Source organism: Gnatocerus cornutus, chromosome 9 (genome assembly GCF_029298725.1).
Source record: "Gnatocerus cornutus isolate USDA-ARS CGAHR chromosome 9, icGnaCorn1.1, whole genome shotgun sequence".
In the NCBI taxonomy this organism is placed as follows: domain Eukaryota; kingdom Metazoa; phylum Arthropoda; class Insecta; order Coleoptera; family Tenebrionidae; genus Gnatocerus; species Gnatocerus cornutus.
In genome coordinates, this window is record NC_142241.1 from 5,912,742 (window position 1) to 5,928,761 (window position 16,020).

The 16,020-nt window shown below is 35.1% G+C and overlaps 1 protein-coding gene across 6 annotated transcripts in view; it reads right to left on the reverse strand.

Annotated features, from left to right (window-relative positions):
• 5-HT7 (5-hydroxytryptamine receptor 7) overlaps nucleotides 1-14,640 on the reverse strand; it is a 39,803-nt gene extending 25,163 nt beyond the window's left edge. For all 6 annotated transcript variants that reach the window (XM_088045548.1, XM_088045549.1, XM_088045550.1 and 3 more), the window contains exon 1: nucleotides 14,183-14,640. The gene's annotated coding sequence lies outside the window, so the exon portion shown is untranslated. The remainder of the gene's footprint in view (nucleotides 1-14,182) is intronic.
• Nucleotides 14,641-16,020: the final 1,380 nt, after the last annotated feature.

A 16,020-nucleotide genomic window follows, 5' to 3' on the forward strand; every position in this document is an offset into this window, starting at 1 on the left:
CGGAAGGATGGAGGTCTTATCGTGGACAAACAACGAGCTCTACAGCTCACATCTTAGATACAAAAATGTTAAATTTTATCTATCTTCGATCAATTCTAAGACAGTAGAAGCAGCTTCGTTTTCTTCTTCGGTGATGGCAAACTCGAGACCCCACAAGAAAAAATAAAACAATGCGAAGCATGAAAATGGCGCGCGCCAAGGGAAATTGTATCAATATTTACTCGGAATGCTCTTTTGATGACGGGAGGAATTTAATCGGGAAAGTGGGCGGCCATTTCGTTGACAAGGAGTAAAGTAGATGAGGACAAATAGGACGTTTTTTTAAAGAGAACACCTGGCACCGACGGACGTGTCTTCGGACTGAAAATTCCTTTCATTACAGCACTCGTTTAGCATTCTTTTGTGGGATTTAATTAAAAACACATTTTTCTGGAGAAATAAGGGAATACGAGGTGTTGTTTTGGGCGTGGGCAAAAAGCGGGAGCAAAAGGGAACCGAGATATTTAAGAGTGGCGGAGAGCTAACAATGGACAAAAAATTAAGTACTCGATGCTGTTTGTACGCCTGTGGATGAAGTTTTTTAACATGCACGCCCGGCGCATCCACCATTTTTGAGTTTAATTTTGCTTGGATTATATTCAAAATAACAAATTATTGAAAAACATCGCATTATTATAAATATGAAATATTCAAAGCGCTCATTTGGATGGAGCCGGTTATTTTTGTTAAATTCATTGCATAAATATTGATCGGCTAAGGTAATATTTGGGTAAATTATTGATAAACAAACTTTCTATTTAAAACTAACCATTTTGCTTCATAGTCCAAAATTACCAGCACATTGTTTGATTCAAGTTTTGGGAAAATTCTCTAATTAATAATATTCAAACTACAAACTAATTTGTTGGTCGAATTGTTAAATTTGTTCCCATTACGCGTCTGGTTTGTTCAAAACGTGGATTTAATGTGTTTACACATTCATCATTCACCTCTTCATGTTTACAGCGTAAGTGAAATAATAAAAAAGGATACATTTGAATAGAGGTAATTAAAATATAAATTGCTACCTTAAATCTTATCTCTTCATAAAAAATGAAAAACACAACATCTGCTTTAGGTGGATTCATTATTTTGACTGCGATACTTAAATAAACAGAACGTTTAATAGCGTGCGATTTTAAGCTACTTAACTTTCATTTTAACCGAACATCATCCGTTTCCATTATCTTCTAAAGCAACTGGAACTTCTGGAGTTTTTCTCGCTGCGTTTTTCTTGTTAGTTCTTATTCCCCGGATTCATATCTGGAGCGTGTTACCAGATTTATCGTTAAGTTTGGACGTGATTGTACTTAGTATGCGGACCCTTTCGAATCCTTATTACCAATATAAAACCGGCAATAAGAAAATAACATAACTAGGTTTTACGACACTGTATATTACCCAAATGTCCCGAAGTTGTAATGAATTTTACGATACTATTCCCAATACTACAATTGGCCGAAATAAATCACGGGGATATTTTAAGAGTACGCTGTTATGAACGATGTGACATTTTAATCTGTTGGTGGATTGTGGGACTGTCAGAGCAAGGCAGTTTGAAATGGTATTATTCATGGAGTGTATTATTTAAACAGTTTGAATGATCAGTGTTTATTTTATACTAGGACTATTGATTGGGCTTCTGTTAAAAGCAGCGTCAACAACAAGCACGATTACAGCCCTTTTACAATCATTAACGGTGGAAATAATGGCTGAGTTCGTTATTCGACGCTTTACTGCAAACTTTATTGTTATCGATGCTTAATGAATGCTTACTACGTCTTCTGGTTTAACAGATCTGTTAAGTATCATCCACTTTTTACCAAAGTTGCGAGAGCTATGGGAGAGTGATTAAATTTCATTAGCCCCGAAGCCACTTCCTAAATGATCCTATTTAACCAGCAAACTTCCACATAGTTTACATTTAATTTCCAATGGGCCTCTTCCAAAGTTACTACATAATCGGTCACAGACGATGGGAACTTGGAACGTGGAATTATTTGAAATTAAAGAAATTGAGGAAAACGTTTTAAGAACTTAGTTCGATTGCTAGTCTAGACGAAATTACAGTAAATTAGAGCAAAAATAATTAATGACAGTTCGGATGAGGGTACAAAGGATGAATTAAGAGCACTCTAGTGGAGGCGAAAAATAATTGTTGCAGAAAAGGGGGCGAGAGTCCCAGAAGGATGTATTTTCGTCTTGTTTAACTCATTATTAATTGCTCTGTTGTGACAAGAGTGCACGAACACGCTTTTTTTAATCTCGAAGACTGGAAATCGACGATAAAACAGATATCCATAATTTTACAATGAGCCTGGAAAACGGCATGAATACGTTTTGTGTAATTTTAATTGCACCTAGTGCTCTTCATATTCCCAATTTCCAACAGTATTTGAATGAAATATGTAATCAGTGTAGTCGCATATTGAAATTTATTATACATTGGTTAAATTAACATGAAATGTAGTTTTAATTCCAGTTTGGTTTCCGGTATTTTTAATATTTAATTATTTGTACTCGGCGCTACAGCTACACTATAGCTAAGATGTTTTATCCATTAGCGTCAGTTTCGCTTCTTTGAAATAAAATATATGAGGGAATAATTGTATGTGATAAGGGAATGCTTTATTAACTTTATATTTATTGCAGACTATAATATGTCGCTTTGGAACAAATTGAGGAGATGTTTACGGTCGATTTTTTACAAAACTAGAAGCTCTTCGTCGGAGATTGTAAATCTTGACGTACTTATTGGTAAATAACAAAACTTTGCAAAACGAAAATCCCTTCTTTGTAAACTTCTTAAAACTAAAAATAAACTGCCTATCTTTAGTACATGAAAGGTGAAATCCTGTCAGACCATAAGCTTGTAGAATACAAACTGCAATAATAGTTTCACTATGAAAATTTCTCCTGAAAGCGACGTCTCACAAACCTAGATTTCGTTTTCCCTGCAGCACGCAAATAAAAGCTACATGTTTTGCACATAAAGATGCTTTCAGAGTTGCTCTCAACTGAAATACCTGAAGAGTAATTGAAGGAAAATCCGAGATAAGAGTGTTTATTATACTGCATACTAAAAGAGCCGATTTTCATGAAGCTTTCACACTTTTCAAAGCTCAGTTCTCTTATCTCTTCATAATTAGCGTAATTGACAAACTCCGAACTTAAAATATGTCCAAACCATTCGTGTGGGTCTTCAACTAGGCAAATTACAAGCAATTGCCATCGGCCCTCGGCCTCTCTAATTGGTGCAAAGTGTATATTACACCTAATGAAATCCCCTTCTGTTAAATTGCAAGTCTGTCGTGTAATTGCCACGTGATAATTCGGCTCTTCGTGCGTGCACATTTTAAAGTCTTCATCAAAGCAATATGACTGCCGCATTTTATCCCCACAAAAAGTTTTGAAAACCGAAATATTACTCTTTTCGAGCACACAAGCGGACGTTTGTCACTGGATAAATATTTAATGAAGATCCGGATTATTTATATCGTTGTCTGAGGGCACACAAAAAGTTTTTTTAATATCTGACACCGAAAAAATCCCACAACAAACGGAAGTTCTTATTGCTTCCTCTTGCGAGGGTTTACGGGGTCAGCAGTGCAGGGCCCTGAAGGCAGGCTTTGGTTTCACACAAAAAGGGGAGCTGCGCTTTACCTAGGGAGCGAAATTTGCGTAATTTGGACCACTTCTTACGTCTGCACGACAACAATAAAATTTTCGTTTCTAGAGCATCGTTAAAGTTATGCACCGGTACTTGCATTGGTAAATTCCTAGTTTCCATGCATTGTAATCGAGATGTGGATTTTATTAGATGCTTTTACGACTTTCTGCATTCAACGAATGTCGTGTCGAGCCCAGTAGCACCAGCTTGCCCATAAACTTGGTAAAAAATCGCTAAAATTCCAAAACTGTGAAACACAATGTGCTGAAATTACAGCATGAAAAATGTCCGAACACATAATGAACTTTTTGTCTTAAGCGAGATGTTATCTCCACTTTCCTGGCACTTATAAAAATCGTAATTTGGCGTTGGCGCCTATGTAATTAACTGCAAAGCTCTCACCATTGTGATTTTTCCTTTTACGGCCGAATTTATTATTCTTACTTGGCCTGGAAATGATGGTGTTTTAGAGCCTTTTAATGACAACACAAATTCTCGCCGATGAGGGGACTCCAGACTTTAATGGATCATCCATCCAGAGCCGGGATGAAATATTTATCCAATTTTTGTGGATCATTGAAATCCCAGAGTTACTTTTGATGTTAGTTAACACCGCAAAAAAATTCCAATTAAAATGGTAACTGCCAGACCGCACAACAAAACTTTATTCATAGGTCTAAAATTTAATAAGCGACTTTACAAAGCTCGCTGCGATTTAATCTCAACGTATAAAGCTTGAAAGGAACCACAAAGGGAAAATAATAAAGATAACGTCGGACAGGTTGATTAATTATTTAAATTTTTCGTCGAACATTAAATTCGATTTCAACAATGGTCACAAGTGGTGGAGCATCGGCCATTGATTTTCTTCCGTTTCATTCACCACCTTGCGATCTATTTTTAACTAATATCGACTAAACAGAGACGACCGGAACCTGGCTCGATATTTGACGACTGTTTTCGATAAAATGACAAGTAGGTATCGAAATTATTACAAGCGAAATTAGGGCGCACCTATTTCTGACAACTGTTGATAATTTGTTTGCTCAAGAATTTGGGATAATTCAACCTTAAACTTTTGCGGTTTAATTAATTATGGTATTTATTTGATGTAACGCTGCCGTGAAATAATGTTATAATAACAATATTTAAGTTTATTTTTAAGCTAAAGGTCAGGGAAGAAATTATTGTAAATTGCCTCACACAAAAACGAGACAAATTTACTTTACCATTATCACTGAAGAGCGGCTTTTATGTACGCATAATAATGAGTTGACTTTTTACATTTACGACTCCATTTTCAAGATTAAATATGACGATTTTCCGAAATTAAAGAATTTAAGAATCTGGACCAAATCACAAATTTGAGGATTCAAATAAATCGCAAAAATAGATATTTACATAACAAGTACGGAAAGTGACCAATTTCGTACGAGGGTAAAAGTAGATGCACGAGGCGCCAGCCGAGTGCAGATATTACACGAGTGCAAGAAAGACACTTTCCGACGAGTTATGTACACTATTTTTCCTACGACCTTTCATCATCAGAAAGAAACCATAAGTTTCGACAATAGTTCATTTCAGATAATCTATTCTAAATGTCATTTTTCTAAAACCTCATAAAAAAGTGACGTATTCCACATATTTAGATGGTTCATGTTTTCATTTCCGAAAGTAAAAGTCACTAGTGTGATATGAATATATCCGCACAGACCTGTCAAAACTGATTTGTCAAAAACGACCTAACCAATTCATTTTTACCATTATGCATGTTTCATATGGGGTCGTACGAAAATAATATTTTCCTACGACCCCATATGAAGGTGACGTTTTTCACACGGTTAAATGAATCGTCTAGATATTTAAGACAAAAATTAAAGAATTACATTTGTATTTTAAAGTTACTGTCAATTTTGACAGATCTGTGCGGATATATTCATATCACACTAGTGACTTTTACTTTCGGAAATGGACGTACGAAAACTTTAACTTTCGGAGTCATTTAACCGTGTGAAAAACGTCACCTTCACATATGGGGTCGTAGGAAAATATTATTTTCTTACGACCCCATATGAAACATGCATAATGATAAAAATGAATTGGTTAGGTCGTTTTTGCCAAATCAGTTTTGACAGGTCTGTGCGGATATATTCATATCACACTAGTGACTTTTACTTTCGGAAATGGATGTACAAAAACATGAACCATCTAAATATGTGGAATACGTCACTTTTTTATGAGGTTGTAGAAAAATGGCATTTAGAATAGATAAGAAATGAACTATTGTCGAAACTTATGGTTTCTTCTTGATGATGAAAGGTCGTAGGAAAAACAGTGTACATAACTCGTCGGAAAGTGTCTTTCTTGCACTCGTGTAAAATCTACTTTTACACTCGTGCGAAATTGGTCACTTTCCGTACTTGTTATGTCAATAACTATTTCAGAGGCACAAATATGATTAAATTTCCGTAAATTTTATTACATATTTTCCGCTATTTAATCATAAACAGGGGTAGGTAATCGATTATTTGCTTCGGGAAGCAAATTTTGCGTTAACCGCTATAAAGTACCAATAATTTTATTTAATTTATGTTTCCTTTTTCACCTTTTTACGTTTTGTATTTCCTAGAATCCGTTTTATTTATCTATTTAGTTCATTAAATTCGATATTTTATAACGCTGCTAGCGTAATGATAACAATATCAAATTGAATTTTAGTACGAAAAATCTAATTAAAGTAAGCAAATATTTTATAGGAAGCTATACCAGGCTCTGGAAAAGAGCGGTATGTATATTAACAGAGAAATGCCAAGACCGCTTTACTGAAATAGCCATGCTCAACTTTTATTATGCATATAAAATTTATTCGACATTCTATTTCTTTCTGTTTGTGGTGCAATTTATACAGACTGAAAATCCCATAAAAGTTTGTAAACAAGCAAAAAATTAAAAACCGCATCAAAAAACAGGTACATTCCGTTGGTTTTAGTGTCATTAATCCATTACTTGGGCTATTATAATTCATTACTTTAGGTGGAATTAGAATAAACTGAGAGCTATCTTGAGGGCGTCCCTAAGGATGAAATAAATAGCCAATTTTTTATACGTCTTGGATATTTATCGTGGACTGAGACATTTTTGTGGCTCGTCAACAAGAAAACACAGGTGTAATTCCCCCAAAAGGAAGAAGTACAGTCTGAAACGCCTCAATTACGCTTTAATTGAGTAATTTTCTCACTCATTTATGTAATCTGATGAATCTCTTCAACTAGGCACGCACGGGTATGTTTAACATTTTAATTGATAATCAATAAGATGATTCGCTACGTACTTTGCGACAATAGGGAAATTGCGCCATTGCCGCACAAAATCACAATCCCTGTTCTAATTGTATTCAACAAATCGTAAACGAAAGCAGCTCGTTTGAGCCTAAGCAAATAGAGGCTCATCAATAATGTTTAATTCGGTGAAAATTTAATTAGTCAGCCACTATGTTTCAAATCATTAGGGAGTCGAAACAATGGTCAATGCTTTCATTGCGGTGTCGCGATAAATAAACGCATTTTGAGAGGATTTTTCGTGTAAATATTCCCACCGGTTAATTTAGCGTCAAATCTGATATCCAGTCAAAAAGACAGTGATGAATTCTGTTCTACGTAAAGCAGCGAACCGGAAAATCTCTAAATGGCGTTGTTTTGTCTATTTGTATAATTAGACAGTTTTTCGCTCCGCTCAGAGGTTTACACAGCAATTACCACTCCATTTACGAGCAATCATTAAAATCTAATTACAAATTGCAGATCTGGATCGGAAAACGTTTTCCCAACACCACGATGCATTTATTAGAATCCACTTACGTCACATGGAAACATTTTGTTTGTTGAAAACCGCATTACCATAATATGTCAACAATAACGCAAAAAGTGCTATTGTAATCGCGAAATGATAGATGGTAAATGGACAGGTTTTTGTCGCAGGACGATTAGATGATTATTTGTTGGAAACTACAGGGTTACGTAATTTTCGACATACGAAAAAATGGCAGATTCGGGATTCAGGTCATTGACGCATGACAAAATAAGATTAATGACCTGTTGTGTCGATGTTTGTGAAGTCTTAATTAAATTAAATGTGCCTCTTGCAAGTTTCGGCTTAACCGCGCGATTATTAGCGATAAGCAAATCATTGAATTTTTTTAAGCGGTGTAATTAGTTTTCGTGACCATCGCTATGCGTGCTAGGTGCTAAACATGCAAGGTGAACTCTCAGCTGTGGAGAAGTTAGAATATCGAGTTTTTGTTTAAGTTACTAGGTTAATTTTATGGGTGCTAAACAAAACCCTTTTTTCACAATTAATCAGGGATTCATATTCTAACTCATGATGAATGTAATACTAGTCCTCCCTTGTCCAATTGCTAATAGATCTCCGTTCAGGGCATTACCGCGTTCATGAATTGTTAATCTCTTAATGGTCAAACTAAGCCATCTACTTCTTTTGAAGAAACATTTTCGTTAATGGCATTACCACCTTGACTCACTTTTGTATATAGAAAATAAAGAAAATGACTCATTCACTTCAGAGGTAATGCAATTACATTTTGTGCCAACACTTTATTTATGATTTGCTTTAACTCATGTTAAAATTCCCTAGTTGCTGCTACTTTCTCGTCCTGTTGAATCTCCTTCTCTCTGAATTTCCTCACTTCCTAAAAGAAAATCCGCTTTGTCACATCCACATCACCTAAGTGAATTTTAATGAGATACCGGTAACGTCCCGGAATGATATTTCGAATTTCAGTTTCCCCAACATTAAAGTCAAGGCTGAGAGCTTTTTCGATCACGATGCCACCTGTTTTTATCCCGCTAAAAAATAAGCGCCACCTGGTTAACATCTGTGCCGAAATCTGTATACACGATGTAATAAAAATTATTGATGAGTGATCGAACAAAGGCGCTCAATGTAATCGAAAAAATAAACAGTTTAATATTGTGGAGTAGACAAGTTAATTATTTATAATATGATCTTCGACATTCCGGCTAAAAATAACGAGGCTGAGATCGATGTTTTCCGTCACTGTATATATTAATCAAACAAATTAGATGCCACTCAAACTACTTAAACAATTGCATCACCTTTAGTTCTTTGGTGTGCTAGGATAATTGACCCAACTTTATTTTAGATGGTAATCCCGATAGATTTCACGAGCCCATTTAAGTGTAAATTGCATGTAAATTATTATAAGGACGAACATGGGGTCCAAAATCGAATTAACAGCCAGTCCTGTGGGGCCTGTGCTGATTTGCAGCGAAAACAGATTTGAAACAACATTATCCAATTATAGTCGGAACCACAAAAGCTGTTCCGCTATATTTTAACAATCTCTAGTTATAATTATAGATCAAAAATCTCCTCAGTTTCTGCAACAATTCAAATCAAATGCAAACCTGCCAACAATGCGAATACAACAATAGACAGAGTAGTTTATTATTACTGAAATTCCAAACTTAGTTGGTAACAATATCTTCATTAAATGCTTCATAAAACAGATACGAATTTCCCTGTCTGTATTTCTGTCAATTTATTTAACTTTGAGCTACTGCTTGAAGTTGTGATTTCATATCCGTTCAGTCCATTTCAGAAGAATTGTAAGAAACACTGAATTCAATTTTACTTAAAACCGATAGAACCAGGTTTGAAAACAATTTTGCTCTAGAAATAGCATAAAAAAATGTAGAAGCTTCTGTTTTCCACAAATTTACAGACAAAAATAAATTTCAGATAATGCTCTAAAATTTCCCGCAAGCTTGAAAATAGAGAAAATAGAGTTTACGTCTGTTTCATGAAAAGATCATTCTTTTTCTGTTTTCGATTGTAGTCAACTTCAATTACAACTAAAGTGATTAAAGTCGTGCTACCACAGAAAAATGCATGCAAATAATGTAATACCCGTATGAAATATTTAATTATTGAAAGCACGCATTATTAATCTGCATCCGAGCTGCAATTGCGCTTTTTATTAAAAAAGAATCAATAATGAGCATGCAACAAAGTTGTTAACGAATCTCTGACAACGCGAAAACAATACTCTCCATTTTAGTGGAGTAGCGATTTATTACCAATATTACTGCTTAATTAAGTTTATGACCACCGCAGGAGTGCTTGCGAGGGTAGACGGACCTGAAATTGGGAGCTTTTGCAGGGAAAGTCTGTTTAGTACAGTGATAAAACAGTGACATGTTTATTGGTACATTGCTGGAAGTTCATCACACGCCAAAAATCATTCGGGGTAATGTTACCGCGGCGATAATCCTTATAAGTTCTTTATAAAAAATTCGAAATCTCAGAAAACATCATCTCTTTCGCTTACAAATGTAAAGGGAATATTCTGAAAGGCTCCCTCAACTTTTAAAATGATGACGAAAATAAACATTGTTGCTTTTCGCAAGGGAAATATTTTCGACTTTCTCAGCAAAGCGAATGATGGATGATTCGCGAATGTACTTTACGAGTATCAGAACGACCCTCAATAGCGGCTATAAATAAAGAACACAGAGCCGTACTCTACAATTGGCGACATATTTGCAAGGTTGGCGCGGTAAGTGGGCTTTACTTAATACCAACCAACGAGTTTGTCGCAATTGGCGCGAAATTCAAAGCCGCCTCCAGCATTTTCCTGTGGAATTATTTATGTCAATATAGTGTTGGATAAAAGAAGCCGAAAGAATAAAATAGAAAAAAGGAACGTTTCCTATTTCAGGAAGGATTCGAGTCTCTGACAGCAAAAGCACTTCTACAAAATTGACTTTCATCTTGTATTTTGAATTTCATCAGCTTGCATTGTGCATTTGTGAAAGACTGCAGTAATGAAATAATTGACTGTGGATTTAATGGACGAACGACTTCCTGTTATGCCCGATAATTCATCGCTTCCTGTCCATACAATGCGCTCGTCTGGACAAAAGTTTACACAAAAATGACAGCGACGAGAAGAGCAACTCATGGATTATTAACACTTTACAACAAACATGGTCAAATCTCGTACACTTAAAGCGTCATAAAAAACGCATTAGTTCAATCAGCCTGTTTGTTGGACCTCCTAAACAACCCGATAAATAATTCTGTTGTTTTTCGATCAATTTTTTCATCAATAGAACAATGAAGTAAATTACAGCTAATAATAACTTGCTGGTGCGACGAAGGCCACCGCTCGTAATGAGAATAGAAGAAAAATTTTAATTACATTCGGACTTCACAGCTCATCTATTAAAAATTCATCTCGCTACGAAATTGAATGTGAATTCCACTGTTAAAAATAATGCGGCGTCGAATGTAAAATACGAGTTTTTCTAATGTTAAATCGTTCCAGCGTCGAGGGCTTTACAAAGCGAGGAATCAAAGGGCTGAAGAATGCCAAGGATTTTAAAATATTTACAATGCAATATCTAACTGGAATATAGCGTTTATTTTGCATGTATGCTATCTATTCGCGGCAGAGATGCAATTCATTTCATCGTAATCCTCGGGACTCGGAAATTTAGAAAACAGGATGAGGAATATGGTTCTAAATATAACTCAACTTACTCTTCCGTTTTGAAAAGTGCTGGGGCTCAACTCCACAACACAGAGATACAATAAGAAGTGACTCAGAATGTTAAATTTTAATTTAATGGCTGTTGTTTTTATGATACTAATTGGGATTCATTTACAGCCTCCGTTTAATTATTATCTAATGCAAGTCGAAATCCACTAAAATCAAAAGTGGTCATCTCCTCTTTCGGAAAATGGCGGTAATAAACGCAATGGCATTTATGGTGCAAGATAATTCTGAGGTTCGCAGACGTTCCATGACGTGTAACGACTAAGATGGGTCTGAAAAGTCATAAAAAATCAACAGTCTTCAAGGATGTGTACTGATTTTACAACAAACTCGATTACAAGCATATTTGAATTAATCCAAACAATGAAGTTTAACAACTTTGCAGTCATCTTAAATTTCGTGTTTAAAGCAGTTAACTTTCATCCTTAGGGATTTGAGTAACAGTTGGTTAGAAATTGTATCAGAAAGCAGTGTGAGAACAAATTGGGTCTGAACTGCCTGGGAGACCTAATAACAAAGCGACAGAACGATGTACGGTAATAATTAACTCGAACTAAAAATATTTAATAATAATATAACTTGATAAAAGCCAGAGATCGTAATAAATTAAAGTGTAATAAAACTGAATAATCGCTCTTGGATAACCTCTTTCGCACACCTAAGCATATAAAGAGTTGATGTAAGAACTACGATAAGCTCTGGACCCAATAAAATTCGTTGTTAAAAATCAATAATAAAAGATAAAAAACTTGCAATGATAACGAATGGCGCCACCACCAGCGGAAAATTTTAGTGCGATTTTTACTTAGCTTTCTTTGAATATTGGGCTGATGAGAAGACGCGGAAATCAATACAATTTTAAACAAAGTTCTGGATCCGGCGATGTATTTAAAATCCCATCAATCACGAAATTTTAAATGCCCATAAAAATTGTTTTATTAAATATGAAATTCAATCAACAAAATTAATTGCACAAAGACAAACTAAATACACCGCAGTAGCCTATGAATTTTTAAGTGGGTTGGTAGCCCTGTTGTTTGACATTTCAGAACGCACATCAGTTAATGTGTAACCTCAAACTGTCAAACTGTTTTGACATAACGGCACGGGCTACCAATAGATTTTAAATTCCGAAGCCCACTTAAGTGATTTACTAGGTGTCATGTGATATAACTCCTCAGGTATTTTACTATTTAAAATTCCACCAATCCCAGTCGCTTCAGGTGATAATAAAATTGTTTTATGGCCGGATAACATACTTCTTTTACCGAAATAATTTTAATGGGAAATAACCACAAACTTAAAAAGAAGTGAGTTTTCAATATTTTCAGGATTGAACGGAAAAATTGGGTATTTCTTCAATTCAACTTGCAAACATTTTCGACGACTGTTTGTTTAGCAAAAACACCAAAGTTTCACCTGCATGACTCTACTGTTTGAGTTATAAAAGTCTCCAAATTACGTTTGCGTTCCGAAAGACGTCCTTAAAACTGTTTACAAACAAAATCAAAACAAACCATCGAGTTCAGCTAAACTTAGACACGCACTGACTTACAAACTTATTCTAATCGTAAGAAATGTGATTTTCATCTGGCTTAATCCATTCAATTTGATTATGTCCCAGTTCTTTGTGTTTTGAAAAAAACACATGTCACCTCGTCAGTTCAGAACGTTTTCCATTGCTCTTGGCAAGCCAAGCTTTCGAGTAAACAAACATTTTGTTAATTTTATAGTTCAAATAACAATACCTACTTTATTAAAAATCGCGATCGTATCCTTGGCTAAATTTACGCTTCCCGATGTCCTCAGAATTTTACTCTGATTAAGCCTATTTTTACGTTGCTTCTGTTGTGTAAGCACAATAAAACATAATTTATGCATCGTCGTATTGTAAAAATTATGTACATTTTTACGAAAAATTCCGCGCGCTATCTAAAGATAAAGAATTTTGATGTTTTAATCTTGTTTGCTGTGGTGATAATTATAGTCGGAAACGTTTCTGTCTGGGGTTCTCACAATTCTTAGGCACGAAAATTTTGGGCGGTTCGGAGAATTAAGTGACTTTATTAATTAATTACAGATCGTGAAAATTTTCCTTACAAGCGGTTGCACAAAATCATTTATCGCCCATGTGCTATTGTCAAGTGCGAAAAAACAGTGTAAATTGCAACTATTGACCTCATTACATAAGCGAACTTAAGTATACATCTATGAATAAAATTATGCCATCAAACAAGATAATTATACGTTACACGGTACTTTGTTCTATCCAACCTCTTCTATTTTTATTAAAATTTTCCTTTTTGTGCTAACAAACTTTGGAGAACTTAAAAAAAGCAAAATCCATTTGTCATCCCGCAATTGATTTATGACACGTCGCCACCGAGCGCCCAGTAATAATTACCGTTCCATTTACACATTCAAATTAACCGATTCTGAACAAAGTACACACCACACGCCCGTTAATGGTAAAAATATTTGTTTACAATCTTCCAATTGTTTGATAGCTGTTTCTGCAATTAACCCAGCAGTCCCGCGACATAATGACCGTCATAAATCCCTATTTTAAAAAAATAGACTATTTTAATAGCCCATAAATAATATGGAGTTTATTTTTCAAAAATGTGTGCTCTGGAAATAGTTCCTCGGTAACACCTGGTGGCGCCACCTCCGTCCAATGTAACCTCAAAACCGCGGTGGGAAATTCAAAAGTGGTGAATAATACCGTAAATATTTGTGTTTGCTGGAAAACCTGGGAAATTCGAAGCGGTGCGTAATTGAATAAATTTATTGCCTCTTATCAATGTTTTTAGACTAAATATTTTAAATATTTTGTTTGACAGTGACGAAGGTCGTGGGGTTTTCGTGATACTTACAATGTGATGCATCTGATTATAAAACTTCGACTTGTGCATCGAATCGCTTCCTTTTTACAGGTCTAATTGCAACATAACCAGTAACAATAGTAACGTCAAACACATTCATTAACACATTCACTGGAATTTGTTGTGAAAGTAACGTTACTTTGGCAACCTTTATTCCTTGGACTGTCAAGAACTGAAGAAGTTACACTTTAATGTTTGCTCAACTATTTTATTACTTTCATCAACACATTGACACGAATCAAATAAATGAACACATTTAGTTTATTGTTTATTTTTCTCAGTTTTGTCACTAGATTTGTGAATGTAGTCACTTTGATATTTTTTTTTTGAAAAAACGCGCCGCTTTTGTTCCCCCCAATAAGACCGAAAAATTCCGCCACAGAACGGAAGGACAAAACGTTGAGCGGGGGAGACGCAGTTGGCCGTGCTCACTAAACGGACGCCGGCAGTCAACTGTTCCATCCGTCGCCTCCTTTCTGCCATGTTTTCGTGTTGGCCTGCGCGATTTTCGCTACTGAAATATTAAGATTAAATGACAGGGTTGTAATCTTTATACAAATTTTAATTAAACGAACATGTTTATGAGTTATGGTTAATTAACTTAATTAAGCAATCGTCTCTCGGACGGAGAGATGCCACTGTAGGAAGCTTTTTCCCGCACGTGGGAGTTTTTTTTTCCGATTACCTGATAGTTTTGCAGTGGCAGGATTTTTGGCGCTTCAAAGGGTAATAGAGCGGAACTATTTACAAGCTATTTTTAGGTGTTGCATAATTTGCATCGTCTGATAAGAGTGTTTGATCAATTTTACCATTTTACGGTAATCCAGAGGTTTGTTTACATGGTCTGGTAACAATTTTGTTACGAGCAGAATTAAGCAATTAAATTTTGCTTCCTGTAATCCCCAGAGTGGACGAAAAGTTTTAATTCGTTTAAACGAAATTGTGTTTCAATTTAACGAGCGACGTTACTTTTCCTTCCTTAAATTCATTAAAGTAAAAAACGCTTTTACTGCCCGACAATGTCGCAATAACCAGAAAATAAATCATAACCTTACAACGAGGCTGTAAATTATACCATTGCTGATGTTATCAATACTAATTATCAACAATTCGAACGTGGGCAGAATTTTTACTTGCGTTTATACCTGCGTAAGTAAAAATCGCATAATAACAATTATTTATTGCCGCTGTAAAATTCGGCGGCTCATTTGTGTGCACGTCGTTACAAAACCACAAAAAGCAGGAAATTAAATTGTGGGTTTATCAGAATAAATTATAACGCATATAAAATATTGTTGAAACTTTTAAAACAGGTGAATACGGCAGTTTTATTGTTACAAAACTCCCGCGTTCTCATTCATATTCATCGCTAATTTGTATTTAGGTACTAATATTTCATGTAAGCGTAACAAACTTCGAACAAGATTGAAGTTGTTTTCGGTTTTACACGAAAAAGTCAAAGTTGAAAAGTTTTCAGCTTGAAAATTTCAAAGTTGCTAGTAAAGAAAATATTGAACCAACAACGTTTAAATAGGATTAAAATGATCAAAAAAATATCAAAAACTATTTAAGTGTATTTAAAACTATAAATATAAGGATGACAATGCTGCTGTTAATAAATTTGTCAGTAGAATCTTGTGATAACACTTGAAATAGTGATAATTAGACGCAAATAAATACTAAGTCAATCAGTAAATTGAGCGTGTTAAAGAAAATGAAGTTCAAACTAAGCCTTATCAAAGTTCCTTCTAGGAGGATTTATCCGAAAAAATTCCAATTACACGTGAAACCGGGGATTATCGCCACACTTGTCCCTTTCATTTTTATCG